Consider the following 24291-nt stretch of genomic DNA (forward strand, 5'->3'; position numbering starts at 1 on the left):
TTTTATAGAAGAGGAAAACAGCCCATGTTATCAAATGAGTGGGGGGAGTTTTCTGTCTAATGAGCTTTCTACTGTATTCTTTTTAGTTCCTTGTGGCAGTCCTTGCTTGACTAGTTTTTCCTTAGCTTTTATTTTTTGTTGTTGGTATAGACCTATCTAATGGCAAACCTGCAGAAATGGCAAGCTAAGCATCAGATGCTTATTTTAGATTTTTATTTCTTACCTGTTAGTCCACTACTTATAAATATCGCATCAACAATCCCACCATTATATAGTTTGTAGAAATTATGTGTCTTTTGGGTCCATCAGATCCCATGCAACCTTCCAGAATCACTGAATGTCAAAACAGGAGGGGAGCCTAGAAATCATCTAGTTCTGTCCACATTTTTTTGTTATATGGATAAGGACCAAGGACCCTGACACACTAGGATTAAAATCACACTGAGAACTAAATACTTACATGTGATGGATGATGGAATTTTCTGATGTTAAAAATATGGATAGGTGAACTTATTTTAAAAAAAAAATCAAGTGTTCCTCTGATTTCTGGGAGCTTCCTAGAGTCAGTTCTGGATTTGGAGTTGGGACCTAATTTTGAATCCTTATTATTGCCTCTCACTAATTTTGGAAAATTGCTTAATCCTTCTTTGATTTAGTTTCCCTATCTGTATGAGGAGGAGGGTCTCTAAGGAACCTTTCAACTCTGAATCCTGGGATTCATAGCCTTTCCTCTCTTGCCCTGTGAGTTTCTTAGACTTGAGGATATTTGTTTATTCCCATGTGGGAAATTTCTCCTGTGACTGGGGAGGTTGATAAAGGTCTAGCTCCCAAAGAAGATCCTTTCTCCATCATGTTCCTGTCTATCTACTTTTCCAATTACAAGATCATCACACACAAGAAGAAATCTGTTCATTTCCACCTTGAATATGAAACTTGAGGTTGCTTGAACATGCTAACTGGGGGAATAGTTTGTTTTGCTTTGAAGGTTAGAGTGTGAAAAGGAGAAGAGTCAATGAAAGAAAAAGCCGAAGTGGCAGATTTGTTGAATGAATGAAGAAGGAAGGAATGAAGCAAGCAGCACTGTGCTAAGCTTTTGGGATACAATTGTCTTATTTATCTAGGGCCTGCTATATGCAAGGAGATACAAAGTTTCTTTCCCCCCCTCCCCCCACCCAAAAAAAAAAAAAGGAAACGAAGTATTTAGATAGTAACTATCATGGGTTTTTAGAAATGTAAATTAATCCAACTGTCTTCAGAAATACAAATCTGATTTCAGAACATAGCCAAAACATAAGAGATAGATTAACTAAATTAACTAAATAAATTAGCTAAATGAAAATTCCTCTCGACCTTTGTGAGCTTCAGTTTCCTTATCTGTATAATGGAGTAATACTACTCAAGCTTATTGTGGGAAAAATACTTTGTAAAATTCATATGTTTTATACATGCCAGTTATTATTTAATGACAAGACAAGTATTGTCATAATATAAAAATCTCACTCTTAAATCTCCTACATTTGATAAACAAAACAAGTTACAAGTTATAGTAAAGTTACTAAATTATAATTATTACTAAATTATACTAAGTTATAGTAAAGTTACTAAATGAATAGAAGTGTTTGGAAGCGATTTGGAGAAGGATTACTAACTACTTTGGGAATGTATTATCCATTTTATTTCCCACCCCCATGGTGTTGACTTTTTTAAAAGATTAAAAGGAATTGAATCTTTTTTATCTTTTTAAAACAATTCCCTTGGAAATTGATTCATGAGAGTGTAAGTTTCTTGTCATTTGCCTCTAAAGAGAGATCCCTAGCGCTTAGCAAAGTGCATGACAACACAGTAGACACAATAAATGTTGACTGATTAGTTGTTAGAAGTACTTTTGATCATTGGAGACTGTTAAATATCATTTAAGATCATGACAGACAGCTGTGGTCCATCACAAAGCTAGGATTGGAAGAAAATATACCTAGGAGGAAATGGAGATTCAAACATTTATCAAGTGTCTGCCATGCACAAGACCAAGCTAGGCATTGGCAAAGTAAATGAAAAAACAGTTCTGCTTTTAAGAAGCATACATTCTTCTTAGATGTTATAGAATCATGAGATTCAAAACTGGAAGGGATTTTATAGATCTAGTTAAATCCCTTCATTTTACATGAAGATAATGAAAGATGATTTCCCCCAATATCACACATGTTATAAATAGTAGAGATGAGATTTAAATCCAGGTCCTACCTCAAGATCCTCTTTCTAGTATCTTAAGTCACCATTGTAGAGATATTTAAATGATAGAGTTACCTTTGTTACTAACTTGGTGGCTAGAAAATGCTTAAGAGAATAAAATCCATACAAATGAGTATGTTGGTTGCTGCAGCAAAGTTGTCTTGTGATTAGGAATCTGTTGGAAGATGATAGTTGTGGTTGTGTCTTGGTTGATATGATTTGGTTGTTGAGAAGTAGAAGAAAAGCCTCTGGAAGCAAAGGCTTGATCACAGGTATACTAAAAATCTACTTCCCATCCCTCCCCATCCACTTCAAACAAAATAATTATTCCTTTTGTTATGCTTTGTAAAAAAATCTAATGGCTGGGTGGGAGAAGTTTTTGTTGACTAATTCACTCTAATCTTATAGCACTCATTCTTGCCCTGGGTTTTCTGCTGGAAAATGTAGGTGGTGTTTCTACTTGATATGTCTTTATTTTGACCCTTGCTGTACTAGGAGATTTTACCTATCCTCTAAGAGATGTCAGTGACTATAACTTAATAATTGAGCTCATGACAAAAATATTGCTTCCCTGACATGTATCATAAAGTTCAGTATTTCTTCACTAGTCTAAGCCCCCAGATTCATCTTCCCTATCACTTACTGATTATCTTGGAACTTAAAACCTGTCAATTCTTCCATCAGATCCCCCCTTCAGCCTCTGTTTTCTTAGATTTTTTGGACCATTTAATTACCTTATGTTTGAATGATTTCAAGTAATCTCTTGGTTATTCTCCCTGCCTTTTCCCTTACCTTGTACTTAATCAGAATGTTTATTATATGCCACTTGCTTCTTAGAATCCTTTATTGACTTCTAGTCATTTCCCCCCCTTCTAGTCACTTCATAAATCAAATGAAAGCATCTGAATAAAGCTGGCAGCTGTGGTATGGTGGGAAAAAAAACTAGTTTTAGGAATCAGAAGAAACTGCTTTTGAGTCTCTGTTCTGGAACTTGGCTAGCTTTGTGACCCTAGGACAAATGACATCAACTTTTCCAAATTCCATTTTCTCATCCGTAAAATGGGGATAATAATGCTCAGAGTTAATTTAAGAAAAAAACTTTGTAAACATTTCATATTAAAATTTTAAAAAATTTATTTAATTAAATATTTCTCAATTATATTAAAAATGCTTAACTTTTTTTTTGAATCCCAAATTATTGCTGTTCCTCTCATTCCTTCCTTATCCCTTGAGAAGTCAAGTAATAATACTGATTATGTATGTGAAGTCAAGCAAAATATATTTCCATTTTAGCCATGTTGTAAAAGAGAAAAAAAAGTAAAGAAAAAAATGTATGCTTCACGCTGTACTTAGAAGTTCTTTCTCTAGAGATGGATAAGATTTTTCATCATGTGTCCTTTGGAATTGCCTTGGATCATTGTGTTGCTCAAGAGTAACTAAGTCTTTCACACTTGATCATCCTTATAATATTGCTATTATTGTGTGCAATATTCTTCTGTTTTTGCTCACTTTACATGAATTAACATAATACTTGCTAGGTTTTTCTTAAACCATCCTCCTTATCATTTCTTCCATAGTATTCCAACACCTTCATGTATTGCAACTTGTTCAGCTTTTCCTTAATTGATGGGCATCCCCTCAGTTTCCAATTCTTTGTTGCCACAAAAAAAGCTGCTATAAATATTTTTGTACATATAGGTCCTTTATCTTTGATTTCTCTGGTTTACAAACCTAGTTAGTATTATTGCTAGTCAGAGGTTATGAACAGTTTTATAAACCTTTGGCCATAGTTCCAAATTATTTTGTAGAATTGTTGAATCTGTTGGTAACTACATCAAAAGTGTATTAGTACCCCTATTTTTTCACATCTCTTCTAGCATTTATCATTTTCCTTTTCTGTCACAGTAGCTAGTCTGATAGGTGTGAAATGGTATCTGAGTTGTTTTAATTTGTATTGTTCTAATTAGTCGTGATTGAGATTATTTTTCCCATGTGACTATTGAGAGCCTTGATCTCTTCTGAAAATTGTTCTTTTAATATCCTTGACCATTTATCAATTGGGGAGTGGCCCACATTTTTATAAATTTGGCTCTGTTCTCTATATAATTTTCAGATAAGGCCTTTTTCAGACATGTTTGCTGTAAAGAATTCACTGTTCTATTATTATTGAGCATTACTATTCTCTCAATGATTCCAGCCTCTCGATTTTGGTGTCAATTTGACTCTTCTTATTCTCCCCATATATTAGTTTTCTTGGCAAATTTTGTCATTTTGACTTTTACAACATGTATCCTATACATTGCTTTCTATTCACTTAATTAGCCATTAATCTAGCAAAGGCCCTTAGAACCTTTTTCAAATCTGCAATATTGTCATAGTCAATCAGCCTCCATTGAGCTTCAGAAATTACTTTTTTACAGTGCAAGTCTGAACATATTACCTTTATACTCAGTAAACCTAGTGGCTCCTTATTAACCTTTAGGAGCAAATATAAAGTTCTCTAGTTCTTAAAGCTCTTTATAACCTGGACCTTTCCTACATTTACACTCTTATTATACTTGACTCTGCTCTGTACACTGATCTAGCAATACTGATCTCCTCCTCACTGTTCTCAGACATGCCTTTGCACTGACTAGAATTTTGTTCTTCCTCATACCTATCTCCAAGCTTGTCCAACTTGAATTCCACCTTCTTTAGGAGGTCTTACCCCCAGTTTCTACCTCTACTACCTTGCCTTTGAGATTACCTCACGTTTACTCTGTTTCTTGCATATGCATATAGTTTTTCCACGTTCTCTTCCTCATTATAATATTAGCTCATTGGAGCAAGAATTTTTCTTTGTATCTACAGTGCATTTGGCATGTAGTAAATTCTTAGCAAATGCTTGTTAACTGACTATAGAAATATTTTGTGGTGTGTGGGAAATGGTCAAAAGATACTGATTGTTATTTCTGCCTCATAACATCTATCCTATTCCTCTTTTCTTTAGTCACACAGTCACTCAGTGTCACTCTAATACACTCTAATACAGTTGATTCCTAACTGATCTCCCAGCTTCAAGTATCTCCCTAGTAGGTTTGAATTCCAACACTGTTATTCATTAGTTGTGTAACCTGGTCAAATGGGTTCAACTTTCTAGGGCTGTTTGTTTCCTTATCTCTAAAATGAAGGGATTAGACTAGAGACAATCTCAGATCTCTTCTAGCTGTTATGCAAGACCCTTCCCCAACTAACTGCCCTCTACTAAGTCATGTCTCTTCTCTAAAATTTTAAAAAGTTCACCTCCTTCAGGCAGCTTTCCCAGATTTCTTGCTCTGACTGGAAGACATCTACCTCTTTGCATGAATATGACATACATAAGGACAAGTGAAAGAATCAACACATGTGCACAACAAATTCTAATTATATAGAGTCAAAAATATATTAAAGTGGAAAGTTGAACATACAGGAGCCAATGTATATGCATTATGTTGTATTTCTCCCATTTGGTTGCAATTAAGAGGGAAAGGATCTTTTCAATCTTTTTGATGTTAATCCCCTGGGGTCTAGAGTCTTGTGAAACAGGGAGATGCTAAGAATTAATGCTTTGAATCTATTGGGTTGTACTCAGTATCTTCCATGTAGTCTTTTGGCACTTGCCATGGATGATTGTTTGGAACCAGGAACTTCCTATATGACTTTTCCAGAACCCACTTTTTGACCCTTTTAAAAACTTAACCTCTATTGCTTGAAGAGAAACAAAACAACTTGGAGCATGTCTGTGGCATAACCAGTAGTAATGGATCTTTTCCGCTTTTTAGCAGAGTGGTAGAGTAGCCTTGGTTTTTAGGACCTGAATGGCTTACATTAATTTTTAGCTTTTATATAGGGCCTTAAGATTTGCAAAATGTACTTGTTACTTGTATCACCTCACTTGATCTTCACAATTAGCCCATTTTATAGATGAAAAACCTGAGGTTCAGAGATGACAATTTAGCAAGATAATATAACTATTGTCTTTGGCAGGAGCCAAACCCAGCCCTCTTCCTGATCCCAATTCCAGAGCTCTGATTACTTTGCCACATGGCTTAATGGACAGAGCTTGTGATTTGACTCTGGACAAGTCACTTCACCCAGTGTTATAGGCAACTAATTATCTAAGACTGTAGGCTGAGGTTTTCTCACCGGGTTCCTTTTTACACTAAAGAAAGAAAAAGATAGTCTGGAGACTTTGGAGACCCTCTGGTTCAAGCACACATTTCTCATGTCCTTACCCTTGTGAAAGCTGACGTTCAGGGATTATGTGACTTGCTCAAGGTCACACAGTTCAGAGGTTGCAGCGTCCAGATTCAAACCCATGGCTTTTGACTCCTAATTTAAGGTTATTGACCTCAGATAGGGCAGGTGAGTCGAAGAGGAGGAAAATGAGTCTGTCTTTTGGAGACGGCAGAAAATTAAGGAGCTCCAGGTTTCATCTGTCTCCAGTTTTCAGAGGAAGAGTGTAGGGTGGGGAAAGAAAGAAGGGCGCTGGCCCTTTAAGGAGGCGGGACATGCAGTGGGACTCTGTACCTTTAAGAGTCTCTTTGTCTGGAAACCCTCATATTTACCCTCTTGTGACTCAACCAAACTTCTCCCCGCGATTCACAAAAGCCCCGCTACGTCGCCGTCCTTTACGACAGCCTCGAGTCTGCCGCCGAGCGTAGGCGGTTGACCCTCTGCGCTGCGCGGTTGGCGGCGCGAGATTCCGTAGAAGAATACACTTGGTGCTGGGCGGGGGCCGGGGATGGGGGTGTGGGGGCCGGGGTCTGAGCGCTGCGCTGTTGGCGCACTGCAGGACCGGGTGGGGCGGGGCTTGGACGGGCTGGGCCAATGGGCGGGGAGGGGGCGGGGCCCGGTCGTTCGGTTGTCTCGCGCTCCGGTGACAGCTCGCGCGTGCTGATGATGGCGGTAAATAGAGGGGGGTGGGAAAAGGGGGGGACGGGGAGGTGGAAGGAGCGGTAAATGAGGGCAGCACCAGGGGGCAGCGGTGGCAGGGGGGGGTGGACACACCGAGACGAAGATAGGGGAAGCCCAGGCTGGGATTCAGGGGGCGGGGACAGGAGTCCTTACCCCACCGGCGTCCCCCCCAAAACACACACACACACACAAAATGCACACACCGGGTGAGGGGGCGACAAAGGCGGCGCGCGCCTCAGAGCGAGGGAACAACGTGGGGTGGGGGAGGGGAGCGGCTGGGGGGGCGGGGCGGGTGGAGGAAAAAACGGGGGGTCTTAAAATGGGGGGATAGGTGGGGGAAAGATCTTGAATGGGGGAGGGCTGCAGCCGGGAAAAGGGGATGCAGATGGAGTTTGGAATAGAGGGGATGAAGAAGTGGAATGGTGTTGTCCAGGGAGGGGATGAAAGAGCCCACAAACGAGAGTGACTGTAGGAAACCAGGGTGATGGAGGAAGGAAGGTTTGGACAGATGTGAGGGGAAGGACAGAAATAAGGCAGAGGGGATAACGGAGACCAGTTTTCAGTGAAGGCTTGGTGGGGAGCTAGTAATGAGAGCAGAGATGGGATTGTGTAGACAGGGGATCCATGTGGGGAATGAAATGGAAGGGCCACAATGAATTGGGATTTAGAAGAAAACGGAATCGCAATGAGGGAGAGAGATGGGATTGGGAGGTGGGCTAAGGGCTCCTGGATGGTAGGTGAACGATGGGATTTAGAGGAGGCTGGGGAGCAAGATAAAGAGTAGAATCAAGGAAACCATCTTTTAGGTTGAAAGCTTGGAGGGGAGATCCCAATGAGGGAGGAATGAATTTAGAAGAGAAAGGGGGTCAAAGAAGGAAGTAGATAGGGTTTGGGAAGAGACAAGAGGATAAAAGTCCAGAGAGGAAGAGATGGATTTTAACGAATGAGGGAGGATGGTATCAACGATAGTTTTTCAAAGCTGTTTCTAATCAAGGGAGGGAAGTCAGGATTTTTAGTGAAGTGGAGATGACAGAGAAGTGAGTTTATGTGGAGCAATGGCTGACACTGAGGACAGAAAACTAAACTAAAGAGATGGGGTTATGGAAGCCCAGTAAGAACTAAGTATAAAGGATAGTGCAGGTAAATAGATTGGTTGAGATAGCTTTTTGCTGCCTTGGGTTTTAAGGCTATCATTGAGAAAAGCTAAGAACTGGATAGAGGTTTTTTGTAGGGACTATAGGAAACTTGAGAGATGAGAAGGATGAAGAACTAAATTAAAAGAACCATGTAGATGAGTAGATTAGTTAAGGATTAGAACTGAGTAAGTTTAATTCCTGAGGAGGAGGTAACAGTTATAGGGGTTTAGTAGAAAAAATAAGTAGATACGCTTAGGAGAGGAAAGGTGAATTGAGACAGCAGAACAAGGCGGGGAGGTGAGGTGAAAAATGAGGAAAATGGATTGAAGGAGGCAAATAGAACCTGGACAGGGACAGATCTGAGAGAAAAGGCACAGGGGTTGAGATCATGTCCTATGTGGAGGATGATCTAGAATCTCTGGAGGGATCAGAGTACAGAAACTTCATTGGTAATTGAGGGGAATTGCACTGGGATAGGAAGCTGCTGCTGGTGCAGAAGAGGAACCGTGGTAAGTGAAGAGGGGAAAAAAAGAATTTGGAAGTAAGGGTGAGAACTAAAGACAGGAGGTGGGGGCAGGGAATAGAATTACAGAATTCTTGGGTAAGAGGGAAGCAAGAGAGGAGGATGAAACTGTTGATTCCCTTTGTCCCCAGAAAGGCTATAATGCCTCCACACACCCCTTTTTTTTTCTCCCCCAAGGAATCTTTAATCCTCTCCCACCATTCAGCTCCTTTAATCCTTGTGGTTTTATGAGCACTATTGAAAACTTGCTGCCAACTTTGATTTAATTTCTTACACAGTATGATTGATACAGTGCCCCAAGAATATTGATGAAAAGCTATGCATTTAACTTCTTTGGTAGTAATGGGAAAACATAGTACTTAATAAATTATGTTTTTATCTATTATATGAATGTGACTTTTATGTGATAGTGTTAATGTCATATTTGCTGTATTGTCCATTTGGATTTGGGAGTACTTTGAGCAAAATTGTCACATTTTTGTCTTCAATTGGGGGTAGGGAATGATGAGAAATTGTTGCAGTTAATTGATGGAGTTGCTATTTGGATATTTAGGTAGCTGAAGAGTATTGAGAAATCAAATCAGTTAGAAAAAATTTGATCAGCCGAGGGAATTAACTCGTATAAAGAGATTTTGAGTAGACTCTCATATCCTGACTTATCTCAAAATGTTTTAAAAATGGAATAGAGAATAAGGAAAAAAAAATTAGACTTTGGTTTTATGTTAACTAAGGATGTCCTGAGAAATTCTATCACTTTTGAAAATCTCTGTAACATAATTGCAAGTTGTAGAAATTGGCTGGCCCTGAGCATTCCCATTGCTTTCCCCTTTTCACTTTCCTTTGTGAACAAATGAGAGGATATCTAGCTCAATTTATACAAGTCTTTGATTTCCCTTAAAAGATCCTTTTAGAAATTAAAGGAAAATTTAAGTTTCAAGGCACAAATTTGGAGTTTTTCTTTTATTGTTGACTTTCAAGCTTTCAGAGTTATTCCTCGAGAAATATAAAAAACAATTTATTTTTATGTTGGTCACTTATTTTTAATACAAAGGATAGCACATCTTTTACTTTGCAAAAACCAAAATTCCTCTCTGTAAAATTTGTTTTGGCTTGATGAAAGTGTTTTAGTTAGCATGTTTTCAAAGTAACTTAGAAACTTTTTCTTTTTAATTTTGCTCATTTCCAATGAATTACTCTTGCTATACAAAGTGTTAAGAGTTATAAAGATTAGCTTTTATTTTGTGGATTCCAGATATTTGGATTTAAGAAGTGTTTTGTCTTTTTATGAAAGTTCTGTATAATATTTTATTTTACATTAACTCCTTCAGAAATATATTTTAAACACACCAATATGGTGTAAACATTGTATTTAATTCAAATTTTGTTTCCTGGTTTTTATTAAGCACATGTTCAAAGTAACTAGATTTATTTACTACTTGAACAAAGGTTTGTTTCATGTTAACTTTTAAAAGGGCTCTCCTCAGCTCAACAAATGTTTATTGAGTGCCTACTGTGTACAAGACCAGTCAGTGTGCTAGGTGCTTTTAGATACTATTTTCAAAGAAAAATCTAACTAAAGCATCTGTTTGTTTGAGAGCTTTTAATTTAGTGCCTTTAGCTATAATGTTTATGTGTAGTAGTTGTTTTTGATGGAAATTGTAGCAAGTGTTAGTCTGTTGTAGTCTTTGTGTACTATTACCATTACGCATTCATTCTTATATTATTGACTTATGTGTTAAAGCTTTTTAAATGAATCTTGACTACAGAAAATGTGAATGTTTTGGAAAAAAAGTAAATATTTCCATTCATTGTGTTGTATTACAAATTACTGGTGTAGATAGTTATTTTTAAATCTGCATTTCTACAATGACATGTTTAAAAGTTGATTATTTTTAGTCCAAATAGTAATACTAAATGACTTGATAATATTTAAGCATTTTCTCTTTAGTTCATACTATAACCTTTTACCAAAATTATACTTTTGTCTATAGTGTCATTCATCTCATGTTTATGTGCAAAGAACCATTAAAATCAGTTTATAAAATTCAAATGACTAGATGTATATAATTATGGCTCCTTGATTAATCATAATATTTTAGGATTTTAAAGAGTCCATCTTTCCCACTTTAAGCAGGATCACAAAGACCATTCATGATCAGTGAAAATCTATTTGAATTTAAAAAAAAAAAAGCATCTAAAGAAAGAAGTTTTACAGTCTACACAGGTGGCTCATTTTAATGTATAATTATTTTCACTATTAAGAGATTCACCCTTAGCCCATAAGTAATGTTATTCATTTATTGTTACTTGGTCTATTCTCTTTGGAAACTGGAAATAACCATATTATTCATAATTGTACAAGAACTCTCCTTCATATGTTTTGGAAATCCTTATTAAATCAACCTATATACTTTGCTTCCTAGCTAATTTAACTTTTCATGAATACTTTTATTTTTAAAGTCTTACAAAATTTTTGTTTTTCTTCTTAGTCTTTCCAAGTTCTTCAGATAGCAGGCACTCTGATGTAGAACACAGGAACAGATATAGTAGGGGAGGGGTTGCCTAGAGCTGGATAAGGTGAAAAGATTATCTTGTGAAAATTTCTCATACTGTAACAGTTTTTTCAATTTTCCAAAAAAAAAATTTTTTTTTTAACTACAGTGTTACATTGCTGGTAAGCTTGCTGTATACTATGAAGGTTATATATGTATTTTTTTAAAACTATTTTTGGATGGACCTAAAACATTTACATTTGTTCAGTTTTACCAATTAAGTTTATTTTTTTCTATTAAAGTATATTATATTTTATTTGTTTCTGAGATTTCTGATTTAGGAAAGATCTTTGAATTCTGAGCCTATCTTCCAAGATTCTAATGATAACTTGTATTCATTACCAAGAAGTAACTTAGAGTAGCATTATTGGTGTCCAATAAATATTTTTAATAGCCACCTCTCTCCTGATTTCCTACTTCCAGACAGACTTAGAGTTAGGAGTCTATATTTTAAATCCCTGATTTAGAAGAATTAAATAGCCCTGGATTTTAACCTTAACCTTTTAAACTGAGAGGTTGATATTAAATCATTGGTAATAGTAGTGTAGCCTTGTAATAGCTAGTTTTTTTTTGTTTTTTTTTTTCATACTTAAAAGTTCCAAAATTTTTGTTTCATTTCTTCTGTATTTGCCCATAGTGAGATACTGGTACCTAGAGAAGGGCTCTAAAGATTGTAGTTCTTTCTTCTTTCTCAAGTCATGATATCAGGTAGGTGATGTGATGACTTGCATATGAATTGGATTTGAGGAAAGGAGAGTTGTCACCTGCTTCACTTTCCCCTTCAGAGCCATCTGGGTCCAGGGGCAGGATAGGATATAGATCACAATTAGAGATGGCCTGGTTGAAATGGGAGACCTCGGACCACCCCTTCCCTCTTTTTTTTTTTTTTTCCCTGAGGCAATTGAGTTCAGTGACTTGCCCAGGGTCACAAAGCCATGAAGTGTTAAGTGTCTAAGATCATATTTGAACTGGCGTCCTCCTGACTTCAGGGTTGGTGCTCTATCTGATGATAAGAGCTGCCCCTGACTTTGACCTTTTTAAACTAAGGTCTTCTACAGATCTTAGTTTGACTGAGCCCACACCTATTTAGTGATTAAGGCTAGGTAGCAATTGAGGCAAAGAATCTCCTCTTTCACTTAGTCAAAAAACAACAACAAAAACACAACTAAATAAATAAATTCTGAATCTGGGAGTGGAAGACCCTCAGGATTTCTGGCCAAAGCAGAAATGGTTGCTATTTCCATTCACTCTTAGTTAATCAGGACCCAAACAATGACCAAATGGAGCTTGGCCTAGAAACTGTTGGAGGCCAATGAGAATCAGATTGGTTTTGGTTTAAGGTATGGTTCTTGAGAAAGAAATCTAGCCAGTAAAACCCAAGATATTTTGGGATGAAATAGACATAGCTCACACTTGTCTGTCATAATCACTCACTGTCTTTCAAGGAAGTTCTAGAAATGTCTCATGAAACAATTTGGAATCCATTTATCCAGATCATATTGCTTATTGTATTTTTTACAGGACAGGATCAAAAACCTTGTTAACATAAATTTCACTTATTGCTTCATCTTGCTTTACCTGGCCTACCATGCAGTAGTATATGAAATTAGTCCAACAAGATTTGGCCTTTATCAAATCAGACTTGTTATTACAGAGTACCCACTTTTCTTCAAGGTATTTGTAATTTTTGTGGCTATTTTTCAGGCATATAAATTGTTTGCATGTATATGATTACTATTACTCTTCCATTTTTACCATAGGTACTTGTGATACTTTTTCTTTTCCTGTCTCAGGATACCTCCTTAAACCTCAGGTATGTTAGCTGGTGGTCTTGCCATTTTAGTATCCAGGAATTCTAACCATTATAATGATCTTTCAGATTATTTTTTCTAAATAATTCAGTAAGATAAGGCATGTGCACTGGATAGAGCTCTTGTAATCTTGGATTCAGAAGATCCAACCAAGTTCAGCTTCTCATGCCATATTTCTTAATAACTGTGTGGCTTCAGACAAAATAGTTAATTTCTCAGTGCCTTAAATTGTTTATCTATAAAATGGTGAAAATAATATTTGCCATACTTCATAGGATAATTGTTAGGAAAGTACTTTGTAAACCTTTAAAATCCTATATAAAAGTGAATTATCATCAGTTTTGCCTTCCTTGTTCCAAAATGCTCATTTTAAAGTTTCAGATTGAGCATCTAGATAGTCCTGATTGAATATTATGAAGTTTTTGGAATCCACAATGATAATAACTCTGAAATGAATTCATAAGCAATGAAATGTTTTAATCAAATACTATGTTTATTATTAATTTATTGGTGTCATTTTCTGATTCTGACTTAAAAAGATAAATAGGACTTCCGGAATTAAGTTAGCCCAAGATGTTGATATTTGAAACAAACTGGACAGTTTTATTGGTAGTATTGTTTATAAATTCCAATAAAGAGTGAGACTTAAAAGCAGTATTTTAATTTTTCCCCTTCAAGTTAGATAAAGGAAAGTCAATAATTAGATTCTGTGTTCTGGAGAAGTTGACTTTTTTAGAACAATTCCTGGGTATTAAAAAAGACCATGATTCCTTAGAATTTGATAAAAGGTTAAAAAAGAAAGGTCCATTTCATGGCAACAGTTTAATTTCTTTTACAATTTTCAATATTTTTCTGGAAAGACCAGGATTTATAAAGTCAGTCACCAGCTCATCATGGAATGCCACCAATTTGATTTCATCATTGAAACAAATGTTGTGCTTAAACTCTAAGCAGCTGATCAGTGCCACCCCATTACCAGCTGTTTTAAGAATGTTATCTTTGTACTTGAATGCAGTATTCACCAGTGTCTCATGGGCATCTCCAAAAGGTTGAAGGTTTGGAACCAGAATGCATTTGGGAGGGATTTAAAGAGGGAAAGAACCATTTATCAAGGGTCTCTTCTGCAAAAATAACTTTTGGCACTATGGATGAATTTGTCAATAATTCAAATACCAAACATTTATTATTCTAAAATGAATGTTAAAAATTAGTTCATAATACTATATCAAGCATATATGCACATTCAGTTCATCAAATTTATCTTTTGTTGCCTATTAATGTGAAATCTACTGTGCTAAGCACTAGATCTACAAATCAAAAGCAATCACTGTTGTCAAGGAGCTTACTTTTTGATGGTGAAGTCACCTTAGATTCAGATAATCTGATAAGATAATGTGAGGATGGAGAGAGGTTTAACAAGTGGGAGATTAGGAAACGTTTTGAGGAGAAGCTGGTATGCAAGCTAAGTCTCCAAAGAATGGGGAGAAGAGAGGCACTGGCAAGGGAGAACATTCATGTCTGGAATCCAAGCTGCAGAGACATTGAGGCTTCTAGGAGATCTGATACCAAGCTCTGGGGAGAACAGATAGTCCAGGTTAGCCAGAGCATAGAACATAGAAAGGAAAGTAAGGGGAAAATACTTTGGAGGAGAGGTTGGAACCTGACTGTATGGGACCTTCTCTGTCAGACTATAGAGTTGGTATTTTATCCTTTGAGGCCAGAGGGAGTTATCAGGGTAACAAACTAACTTAGAAACATAAAGTTTCGGTGGCCTGGGAGTAGACTCATTATTTCTCAGAGCTGAGAAGTGATGTTTCTCCAATGTTGTGGGATCATCAATCCTTAATATTTTTTAAAGGAAAGTAGTCTTATGTCTTTGTTTAGACTTGCTGATGATATGAAGCTAAAAGCAATAGCTAATATATTGAATAATGGAATCATGGTCCAAAAAATTTAAAATAACAAGCTCTGCTTGTCCCCACTGTTTCCATAAGTTTGGGCAAATCATTTAACCTCTTTGGTTTTCAGTTTACTACTCTAAAATGAGGGGCTTGGATTAGCTGCCCTCTAAGATGTCCTAAAGATACCTTTAAATGTGACCTAATATGGGGTAAAGCCATTAAAACTATAAATTCGTTGGTATAAATACAAAAGTCTTACACCTGAGTTAAACTGCACAAGTACAGGGTGGAGGACATGGAGGTTGACAACAGTTTATGTGACCAAGATCTGGGTTTTAGTGGAGTACTTAATTTAAGTCATCAATGGGATATAACAGCCCAAAAAAGGCAAATTTGATTTTAGGATGCATGAATGTGAAGCACAGTGTCTGAATGAGGGAGTTGATAGTCCTGTTGTACTCTGTCCTGGTTGGAATACACCTAGAATATTGTATTCAATCTAAGCCCCTATTATTTTCAGGATCAAATATAAAATGTTCTGATTGGCTATTTTTTTTTCCCTGGGGCAATTGGGGTTAAGTGACTTGCCCAGGATCATATAGCTAGGAAGTGGTAAGTGTCTGAGACCAGATTTGAATTTAGGTCCTCTTGACTTCAGGGTTGATGCTCTATCCACGGCGCCACCTAGCTGCCCCCTTAACTCTCCCCCAAGTTGACTTTTAAAGCCTTTTACCACCTGTCCCCCACCTTACCTTTTCAAACTACTTATACTTTACTCTGTTCCAAATACTCTGATTCAGGATACTTGCTAATCCTCATACAGGACACTCCATCTACGAACTTTTCAGTGGCTGCATTTCACATCCATATCTGAAATTCCTTCCCTCCTCACTTCCATCTCCTGGCTGCCCTAATTCCTTGAAGACTGAACTCAGATCTCTTCTTCTGTAAGATGCCTTTCTCAGTTCCCCTTCCCTCAGAGATTATCTCCCATTTACATATTATATATCTTTTAAGTACATGGTTGTTTCATGTTGTCTTTATCATTAGACTGTGAGCTTCTTCGTATTCTTAGCACAGTGCCCAGTAGAAGGAAAATATTTAATTAATGCTTGTTGACTGAACGACTGCATATCACATCTTAGAAAGTTATTGATAAATTATTGTTCATAACAATTGGTTAAAGGAATTGTAGATGTTTTTGTTTTAAGAAGAGAAAATGCAAAGGTGACATTGTGATCCTTAAATTTCTAAAGAGCCATCATGTAGAAAAAAAAGAGGATTTTTTCATTAAAGGTTCATTATTCTCTTCTTTAGAGGAGTGCCTCAGGCTTGGCTATTGTTTGGTTCTATGATATTGAACATTTTTATCAGATAAAAGGGAGAGAGATGTCACCCTCATCAAAGTTTTGGTTACACAGAACTGGGAATGGATGGATGGATGAAAATCAGGATCCATAAAGATTTCGACAGAATAGAGCAAAGGACATATAGTTGTGGGCCACATGTAACCTACAATACTCCTGAGTGTAACTTGAATCAGATTAAAATGTAATTGGGAAATTTTAGAACAACATACATTTTAAAAATACAATAGGTAATACTAGATTTTAAAATTGAATCATTCTGTGGCCCACAGGGATCTTTAGATCCCCCGTTTCTATTTGAGTTTAACACCATTGGATTTTAGAGCATGGGATTGTCTAGTAAGATGAAATTCAGTAAAAATACCTGGCATTTAACAAATCAAATATAAAACTGTAAAATGATGGAGACATGATTAGATTGTAGATGAAAAGGACTTTAGGATTTTCATGGACTGAAAGATCAATATGAACCTGGAGTATGATATGGCAGTCAAAAAAGTATTCAATACTGTCTTGGGCTACAGTGAAGAAGATACAGCTTAGGGAAATAAGGAATCCATGGTTGTATTGCATTCTGCCTCAAATCATACCTAGAGTATCAAGTGTAGTGCTGAGCTCTTGAGTTTAAGAAATATATGCTAGAGGAATATCCAATAAGCAGGATTAGAAAAGGCTTTGAGACCAGTTTGTATGAAGATCAGTTGAAGTAATTTGACATGTTTAACCAAGAAAAGGAAAGACTTCTATCTGTCTTCACAAATTTGATGGGCCATCATGCACAGTTTAGCCTCAGAGAGTAGAACCATGACCAATGGTTTAATTTAATGTCAAGAAAAACTTTAATAAAATTAGAGCTATCAAAAAATAAAATGGGCTGCCTGAGGAAGCAGCAGGTTTGTTCTCCCTCAAAGAGGTTTCGTAGCAGAGATTGAATGTCCACTTGAGGCCTATGTCATAATGGGGATTCCTTTAGAGACTATGATTTTGACTAAATGTCCTGCAAGATCTTCCATTTCTGATATTTTATGAGATTCTTGCTACAGCTGATAACTAAGTACAATGGATAGAAGCTATAGAGGCAGATTTTGTATTAATATAAACGAATGAGGTATCTCAGGAAATGTCTCACTGGACATTTTTAAGCAGGGACTGAATGAATGATCACTTGTCTGGGATTTTTGAGAAACAATTCCTGTTTAGGTCTAGAAATAAAATTATGTGAGCCTTGGAAGTTCCTTCTGAATTTGTGAGTGTTTGTATACTGGTACAGTCCTGCTTTTACATAGGAAAATTAACTAGATGGATTCTTAAAAGTCTTTTTTGTATTTTTTCTGATTTTGTATATCTAATTTCACCTCATTTAAAAAACTAAATTAAACAGTTTCAACACATGGATGTATAGTCAGAAGGGAAAAAATGTTTCAGAATGTTGCTTAAAAGGACTGTTGCTGATTGGATGGAAATAATCAGAATCTTATGGTTGGTCTAACTGACTTAAACAGCTGATCTAACTGATTTGAACAGTTGGTGCCACTTCTTTTCAGGTACAGATGTCACTAAGTCTAGGTTTTTGTTTAAAGAGGTTTTTCAAAAATACGAACATTTAATGTTTACTTGAGCATTTGGTGTCTTTGACTATCAACAGGGCTTGCTAATTCCATTGATGTTTTTGTGGAAATGTTAGGTATATATGATTTAAAAGAGTTTTTTTTTGTGATCTTAGTAAAAGCGAACCAAAAACAAAATTGTGGTAAATCAGTTGGAATAGGCAGAAATTCAATTTAGCTAACATTTATTAAGCATCTACTTAAGTGCAAGACACTAAGTTAGATTCTGGGATTACAAAGAGAAAAATGAAACTGGAATGGTAGATACAAGGTAATTCGAAGAAGGAAAAGCCTGGAGAACCATTAGTGGAAGGAATTGGGGGGACTTCACTGAAGAAGGGTTAGTTAAAACTGTGTTTTGATGAAAGATATGGAATCTGAAACAAAGAAGCAGTGTAAAACAAATTAAGGGGATTTGTGAAAATGCATGGAAGAGAAAGGCCATGTCAAATTCATAGACTAACTAGTAGGCTTGTTTGACTGGAACTATAGAGGTGGGAAAGATAATATGAAATAATTTTGGAAAGGTAAATTGGAGCATTGTAGAGGATGTTAATGGTCAATCTAAAGGTTTATGGTTTTTATCCTTGAGGAAGACAATGAAGGTTACCAAAACTGATGTGGTTAGGTCTGTTCCTCAGATTATTTTGGCAGAGAATAAATTGGAGATTTTGATTTATGCATTATATCATTTATCTTACTCAAAAATCTTAAATGACTCCCTGCTTCCTACCATGTCAAATTGAAATACCTGTGCCTTTCAGGTCTCTTCATAATCTGTCCCCAATTTACCTACCTAGTCATTATTTTCCCATACATACTCTTTTGCTCTAATTAGTCTGTTGGCCTTTACACACATTTCCTCTGCCTTACTTAGTTTTCAAAGCACAACCTAATCCAGGACTCCCTTTTTAACTACTCAGGTCCTTATTTTTTCTCTTCTCTGAACTCTTTTGTACAAAAATCCAGCACTTACATATTGTATTATAATTACTTTAGTGTTGTCTTGCTAGATAAGAAATCTCTGAGGACAGTGTTGATCATGTCATAGCACCTAACATCCTAAGTACATAGTAGATGCTCAATAATAATCAAAACTTAAAAGAATATTTGGTTCCTGATTTCTGTGGATATGCAACTCATTTTAGTAAATTACTATCATTTTATAAAGCTGCTATTCTGTCTTTGCACAAAAGTGAGCTGGTATTATCTGCCAATTATTCAAATATGGCCAGGTGTTAATTTTTGTGCATAGAAGATACAGGAATCATTAAGACAAATTTAAAAACAATGAAGTTAGGGTTGTTGTTTTTTTATTTTTTTAATCTGCTTAGAGCTTCTATGAGCTTTCTTAATAAGAAAGAGATTTTGATTAATAATGAAGGTGAAACATTGCTTTTTGAGTATGAGAAGAAGCATGAAAGGTTGGGATTTGGGTAGGTAATATTCTTTGCCTAGATGGTTCAGTCTCAGAGTATGAAAATGCTTTCCACATTTTAATAGGTTTTTCCTCTCCAACATCCTTTGCTAGCTAGGAATACTTATTAACATAGATAGTAATTGTACTGTCATTCTATTTTATTTGCAAAATAATTGAGAATGGACTTTTTTTTAATGTTATTTTATTTGTGACCTGTTATCATGTAAGTGGCTAATATAATATTGGCTAAATGAATTGATGAGTCCTTTTCACTGTTAGTACAAGACTGCAAATGACTATTTCTGTATTCTCCAGAGCCCAGTGTAACATCTTATCATAGTATAGAATTAATAACTCATTGTTGATAATCAAGATAATATAGGATATTAATGACAAGTCAAAACCACTAGGATTAATATTAAAGCATGATTAGTTTCATATACACACATACTTTATAAAGTTCCTTAGTTTTAGGTTTCTGAAAAGGACAAGTGTCCCTGAATTTTCTGTTGTAGGTGGCTGTTATTGCTCCTATGAATATTATTGGCACTTAACTGAAGTATTGAACTATTAAATAATGAATGTAACAATTAGGATTTCTTCATGGTAGGGGGGTTAAAACTGAAAAATGTATTAACTTTGTGTGTGTGTGTGTGTGTGTGTGTGTGTGTGTATTGATCTAGTTCATGGTTCTGTCCTCTTGAAGTGTGTGTACACATATGTGCATGTCTGTATACATACATTTATATGTTTGTGGGTAGAAATACCGAGATATATATATATTTGGCTTGAAGAAACACACAGATGGGTATTTCAAGAAACACTTGGGACCCAAAACTCTTAGTTGCCAACAGTCAACTCACCCCAGTTATTTAAACTTGACTAATTTAATGAAACCTGAAGTGAGCTGCTTATCTACCTTTATTCTCAGTTTCCTTTGCTTTGAAATATAGTAGTTAGATTAAAAAAAGCTCCATGATAATGACTCTTTAAAAATCTGACAAAAAAAATTGGGAGATTCTTTCAACTGTTCTCTTTGAGGCATGAAAAGAAATTAGTTTTGTCTTCCTAACTACTTAGCCAACATGATTAGTTTAAGTTGATAAAGAGTATGATCTACAAAATTAGATTTCAGGTGTAAGTGAAAGGATTATTATCTATCTATATTAGAACAAATGTACAAGACTTGGGGATTTTGAGGAAGTGAGGATAATAGGTTATCATAACTATGAAATGTTTGTTTCACTTAACTGTATCATGTTCATAGAAGATATATATATATATATAAAATGCATACTTGCATAAAAGTTTATTAGCTTAATAAGGTTCTTATGAGACAGCTAGGTAGCACAGTGGTTAGAGCACCAGCCCTGAAGTCAGAAGGACCTGAGTTCAAATATGGCCTCAGACACTTCACACTTCCTAGATGTGTGACCCTCGGCAAGTAACTTAACCCCAATTGCTTCAGCAATGAAAGAAAGAAAAAGAGAAAATTACTTGGTTCTAAGATATCTGAAGTAACTAAAGACAGATTATGACACTTTGTTTTTTTTTTTTTTAATATAAAATCTGGAAAACAAGATATTCACACTAATTCTTTCTGGATTGCTTTTCATATGTGTCACATTATAAATGTTTTTTGAACAAGGATTTTTTCTATTTTCTCTTGGACTAATTAGTAATTTGAATTTTAGTAGTGTATTTTCCTTCTTCATTGTGTGGAAATGCTTAATAAAGAGATATCTATATGCAGCAATGCCTGGCAGATTATTTGAGGGCAAATGTTAGTGTATCTGAAGGACCAGTGACTAAATTAATTTTATTGTTTTTGTAAATTTTCTTTTTTTCTTTTTTCTTTGGCTGAGGCAATTGGGATTAATGATTTGCCCAGGGTCACACACCTACTAAGTGATGTGTCTGAGGACAGATTTGAACTCAGATCTCCTGACTTCAGGATTTGTACTCTATATACTGCACCAATTAGCTGCCCCTTATTTTTTCTTTCTGCTTAAAAAGACATTTTGTTAATTTTTTTTTTCCTTTTCCTAGGGCAAATAGTGTTTTTTACTTGCAGTGATGTCATTCTCTTATCTTTAATTCTTTTGTCCTAATGCACCATGCCAAGAGAATGAAAGTTAAAGAGGAGGAGTAGAAATGGAATGATTTTTCTGAAATTAACAAATTTTTTTTCTTCCTTCCCTCTGCCATGTCTTCTCTGGTGTTGTGGATCTGAAGAATTTGGATCTTAGCATCTTGTGACCTTTTATTAAACTGATAAATTAATATATGCCAATGCTTTTAGTAAGATGGGACCAAAGTATGTACATTTAAATTTGGGATAGTGCCTTTATATTTGTTTTTCATTTTAATTAGTGGCTCCAGATGTGAAAACTTAGAATTCTATAAGAAGATGACATTGAAAAAATATATTTGACTTTTTCTTCAAAACACACTGGCGGCCACCATTGGCTTGGCTTAGTGATATTTATTTTTTTCAAAATGTATCAGGAGTAGATTGGTTTTGGAATGGAATCCTTTATCTCAAAACTTATATTCTGTGAATGTCTCTCATTTCCATTGGTAAAATGGAGACACGTTTCTTTTTTTAAAAAAAAAATTAATTAAAGCTTTTTATTTATAAAACACATGCATGGGTAATTTTTCCAACATTGACCCTTGTAGAACATTTTGTCCAAATTTTCCCCTCCTACCTCCTTCCCTAGCTGGTGGGTAGTCTCTCAATACATGTTAAATATGTTAAAATACTTGTTAAATCTAATATATGTATACAAATTTATACAGTTATCTTGCTGCACAAGAAAAATCAGATCAAGAAGGAAGAAAAAAACTGAGAAAGAAAACAAAATGCAAGCAAATAACAGAGTGAGAATGCCATGTTGTGTTCCACAACTCTGTTCCCATGGTTCTCTCTCTGAGTGTAGATGGGCAAGTGGAACTAGTTTGAATCCTCTCATTATTGAAGACAGTCATGTCCATCAGAATTGATCATCATATAGTCATGTTGTTGCCGTGTATAATGATCTCCTGGTTCTGCTCATTTCATTTTGCATAAGTTTATGTAGGTCTCTTCAAGCCTCTCTGAAATCATCCTGCTGGTCATTTCTTAACAAAACAATAGTATTCCATAGCATTCATATACCACAATTTATTCAACCATTCTCCAACTGATGGACATCCACTCAGTTTCGAGTTTCTTGCCACTAGAAAGAGGGCTGCCACAAACATTTTTGCACATGTGGGTCCCTTTCCCTTCTTTAAGATCTCTTTGGGATTTAATCCCAATAGAAACACTGCTGGATCAAAGGGTATGCAAAATTTGATAATTTTTTGAGCATAGTCCAAATAGCTTGCCAGAATAGTTCAATCTGTTCACAGGTCCACCAACAATATATCATATGGGGACATGTGTAGAGGGTCACAGTCAATGGGAAAACTTTGGGTCGGGTATAAGACCCTTCAGCCCAGAGAGAACCTGATAATAATGTCTGGTTCGGTTCCCCATCTCCCCTAGGGGCTCTTGGCCTTCCTGAGAAGTCGGGGCACGGTGACAACCTGTGTTGAAATTGAAGCAGAATGATACCACGTGGCAAACTACGTACAATAGCAAGTTATGTGGTCCCATGTGCATAGTATTGTTTTTGTTACATTATATAAAGGGGGGATAGTCCTTGAAATAGATGGACTCCATTTTTCCACCATCCTTGGGAGTCCCACTTTATAGCTTCTTCACTAGGAAGGTATATTTTAATCATCCCAGTGTGGGGGCTCTAGAAAGTATGTTTTGTTCACCCCAGCTTGGGGGCCCTAGAAAGGACACAACAGATACGTTTCTTGTAAAATGTTTTTTCTTCCTCCCCTTTTAAAAACTCTATTCAACACTTTAAAAAACTCCTTTTAATCATGTCCCATATTCTCTTCCTTTGCTACACTCTGAAGAGGTATTCTTTCTTCCCTTCATCTTTCCTTTTGATCCCATTCCTTTCTATTATTCCCTCCTCTTATTGGTAGTCTCTTATCTAAAAGTTCTTTCCCCTTCATCTTACAGACTTTTTATATTTTTAAATTTCACTTGACTCTACCCTCCTTTTTTATCCTTTATCTCTTAATGAACAGATGTTTACCTTTCTCCATTTTCTCTTTTTTCTCCAGTTCATTTTCTCCATTTCTTCATCTCCTACTCATTTCTCATACTACCATAAACTAGCTTTCAAACTTCTGCCTTTCCACTGAAACTTCTCTCTCCAAAGTTTCCAAACCCATTTTACAGTCAATCCAGTTGTTTGGATTTGTCCAGTTGGATTGATTTGTCCTCTAAAATGTTGTTCTTTTAGTCTTTATTCTGCTTTACATCTTTGAAGCTTTTCGTCAAATACCTTTTCCTTCTGGATATTTCCCCCGTCCCTTCTGTCTGTGAAACTGTTGGCTCTTGGTTCTCCTCCAATCTCTCTCTGACCATTCTTTCTAAGATTCTAAGAAATGTAAGAAAATTCTCCTTTTTGCTCAGTAAGAATGGATACTTTTTCCTGGACCCCGTTGTGTTAACATTGCTTAGGAATACAATCTTTGCTTTATCTTTCATTTTTCCTGCTCCCCAGTATTCAATCAATGCCATCTCTTTCATGTTATATTTATTTCTTAGCAATCATGGTGTCTCATTCCTGTAGATTATTTGTTCTTGAGGGCAAGAACTCTTTTCTTTTGTGTGGTTCCAACATATAGCAGTATCTTGAACATTGTACTGTGTTGGTTCTTATGAATCTTTTTTGAATGGGTCATGACTCTAATCTGT

The 24291-nt window shown here is 36.0% G+C and overlaps 1 protein-coding gene across 13 annotated transcripts in view; it reads left to right on the forward strand.

Moving 5' to 3' along the window:
• Positions 1-7137: 7137 nt before the first annotated feature.
• USP49 (ubiquitin specific peptidase 49) overlaps positions 7138-24291 on the forward strand; it is a 116740-nt gene continuing 99586 nt past the window's right edge. For 10 of the 13 annotated variants that reach the window (XM_031964867.1, XM_031964869.1, XM_031964870.1 and 7 more), the window contains exon 1: positions 7491-8809. The gene's annotated coding sequence lies outside the window, so the exon portion shown is untranslated. Of the gene's footprint in view, positions 7156-7489; positions 8810-15782; positions 17999-24291 lie in introns of those variants that run through there. The other 3 variants (XM_031964881.1, XM_031964882.1, XM_031964868.1) reach the window with 3 other exon arrangements.

Source organism: Sarcophilus harrisii, chromosome 4, assembly GCF_902635505.1.
Source record: "Sarcophilus harrisii chromosome 4, mSarHar1.11, whole genome shotgun sequence".
Lineage (NCBI taxonomy): Eukaryota > Metazoa > Chordata > Mammalia > Dasyuromorphia > Dasyuridae > Sarcophilus > Sarcophilus harrisii.